Here is a 2,665-nt window from a genome sequence, read left to right as displayed (position 1 = left end):
CTTATCCTGTAGTGATCTTTGCAGGGTAACGTATCCAGTGACATGGGATGGTGTCTGCCCTATAGATAGTCAGGATTTAAACTCTCTTCAATTCATAAGCTTTTAACATGTTCATGAGGCTCTCTAGTGTCGCTAGAATTCAATAATCTCCCCTAGGGAAAAAAAAGAGAAAGAAACGATTCCTAAGGATTACAAAACAAAGAAACAGAGAACATGATGGCAGATAAAGACCGTACAGTATATGGCCTATCCAGTCTTCCCATCCAACCCAACTGCTGAGCTGTACAGTCCCTTCTTTTCCCATAGAGATCATCTTTTCTTGCCCCATGCAGTCTTTATCTCCACTACCTCTGCAAAGAAGCATTTTATTAGATTACTCCTGAGTCAGTCCCCTTTCAGCCTCATCCTATACCCCCTCATTCCAGAGCCTCCTTTCAGTTCAAAGAGACTTCTTCCAATATATACATATTGAGATTTTTAAGTCTGGCCCCTTATGCTTTATGATAAAGATCACTGACCATTTTGGTAGCCACCCACTGGACTGACTCCATCCTGTTTATATCTTTTTGAAGCCCACACAAGACCAATGGGATGAAGTTTTTTTTTTGTTTTTTTTTATAACTTTATTTATACATTTCACATATACAGTACCAAGAATACCTCTTGTACAATCAAGGAGAACTGTAAGAACATTTTTACACTAAAAAAAAAAACTCCATCAACATACTCTCCCGCCTCCCCTGTTAGTCCACAACTGAGGCCAGGGACCAAGCCACTATTCTGGGAAAAGTAAAACCAAAATTAATCCACTCAAAAGAAAAAGGCACTGTAGGGAGTCATGGAAGGCCATTATAGCTGAGGTGGAGATGTTACCACCGCCCCAGGTGCCGGAGAAGGAGTCCCCCTGCCCCCCCGGGAATCCAGGAATGCTTTTAATTGAACCGGTTCAAAAAACACATATTTTACAGCATTCAGCTTCACCACACATTTACAGGGATAATTGAGCCAAAAAAGGCCCCCCAACTGAAACACAGTGGGGCGCAACTTAAGAAAAGCCTGTCGCCTCCTCTGCGTTACCTTGGTCACATCAGGATACATCCGTACTTGTACATTCAAAAACTTTTCTTTCCGATATTTAAAGAATAACTTCAAAATCCTATCTCTCTCAATCTGTGTAACAAAAGTCACTATAAGGGTAGCTCGCTCCCCTTGCCCCTCTTCCCCCTCCAACTCCCGAATAAAGTCCAAGGTGTCAAACCGCCCAGACTCCTCGCTAGCAGCCCGCTCTCCTTGAACCCCTCTCTTGAAAGGCTGTAAGTAATAAATCTGCGAGATAGGCGGGCATGCCGTCTCAGACACCTTCAACACCTCAAAGAGGTATTTTTAAAAGTCATTATCGGTGCAATCAACTGTTGTTTGGGAAAATTGATCACTCGCAGAGTATTAGCCCTCTGCCGATTTTCAAGCGCCTCAATCTTCCTGTGCAACCATTTACTATCAGTAATCATAGTAGTCTGTACAGCCTGAACCGATTTAATAGCCAAATCATGGGCCTCCGCTCTTTCTCCCACAGTCTTTATTTGCAAGCCCAATTGAGTAACAGTCTCGGTTGGAAGCTGAGAGGCCTGTGACAATAATAACATTTTCTGGGACAATGAAGTTTCCAAAGTAAGCAATGCATCCCAAATAGTTTCCAGTGTAAAGTTTGGAGGTTTTGGCAAAAGTGAAGACTTACTCAAAACTTCAGCACTCCTCTGGGATCCCATAGAGAAGCCGGCCTCCTCCTCCGTCTGTTGCCCCCCTGGAGCGCCGCCTCCCTGCACGCTGGAAATCTCCCCTTCCGGGGCCTTCTGTGCTCTCCTGCCGAGAGCAGGTCCTGACTCTGAGCCATCCGCCCCTCCTCGGAGGCCAGGAAGCCCCGTCCGCTCTCGGCTCTCATCGTCGCCGGCATGGGAGGCGGTTCCCTCACCTCCTGGCTGAGCTCCGTCAATGGGATGAAGTTTTAAAAAAGAGGTGACAGGTATTAATATAATCCAGTGGGGAATTAGTCCCAGCTCTAATCCAAATCTAATACATGCACCACCTGGAAAAGCAGATGTAGTATTACCACAAATACCCACTGGTGTGTGATAGCAGTTGGGTGAGGGGAGAGCAGAGCAGCTTGTTAAACCCAAACACCTCCTGAACCTCTTGGAAGTCTGTGGTGGCACACTGGTGACACCTGGTGGGCAGATCCAGTGGGGCAAATATACTCGGTGCTTGAGCTATCTGGTCTTTGGATGGGGGTTGGAGGGTTAAAAATAGGGGTTGTTGTGAATGAAAACTTGTACCACTATAGCCCTAGTGGGGGCTGGTTATGATGAAGGTGGAAGTCATGGTGTGCTGGAGCAGCTCTCACAGGCTCTCGAGAGCCGTTTGTTAAGTTTTTAAGAATTTTGGGAGCCGGTTCTCCATGGCTACTTTTAACAAATGGATCCCAAAATGTGGGCTTGGGCCCCTCCTGAATTCTCTTTTACTTTGCTGGCGAGAGAGAGCCCCCTGTTAACAATTTACCAGCACACCCCTGGTGGAAGTCTATGTGAACAGGAAGAACCTGCAGGGCCAACCCTTGCGCCTCCCCCCCCCATATATAATTTAATATTTTCCAACCCTGCAAAGAGTCACT

The 2,665-nt window shown here is 46.1% G+C and overlaps 1 long non-coding RNA gene across 1 annotated transcript; it reads left to right on the top strand.

Moving 5' to 3' along the window:
• The first annotated feature begins 187 nt into the window (after positions 1 to 187).
• Positions 188 to 2,234, top strand: LOC115459749. Its single transcript, XR_003940327.1, has 3 exons — positions 188 to 596; positions 897 to 898; positions 2,001 to 2,234. It is a non-coding gene; the product is annotated as an uncharacterized LOC115459749 (long non-coding RNA).
• Positions 2,235 to 2,665: the final 431 nt, after the last annotated feature.

The sequence above is a fragment of the Microcaecilia unicolor genome, unplaced genomic scaffold (assembly GCF_901765095.1).
Source record: "Microcaecilia unicolor unplaced genomic scaffold, aMicUni1.1, whole genome shotgun sequence".
Classification (NCBI taxonomy): Eukaryota; Metazoa; Chordata; class Amphibia; order Gymnophiona; family Siphonopidae; genus Microcaecilia; species Microcaecilia unicolor.
Note: the sequence above shows the minus strand (reverse complement) of the source record. Positions and strands in the feature narration are given on the sequence as shown.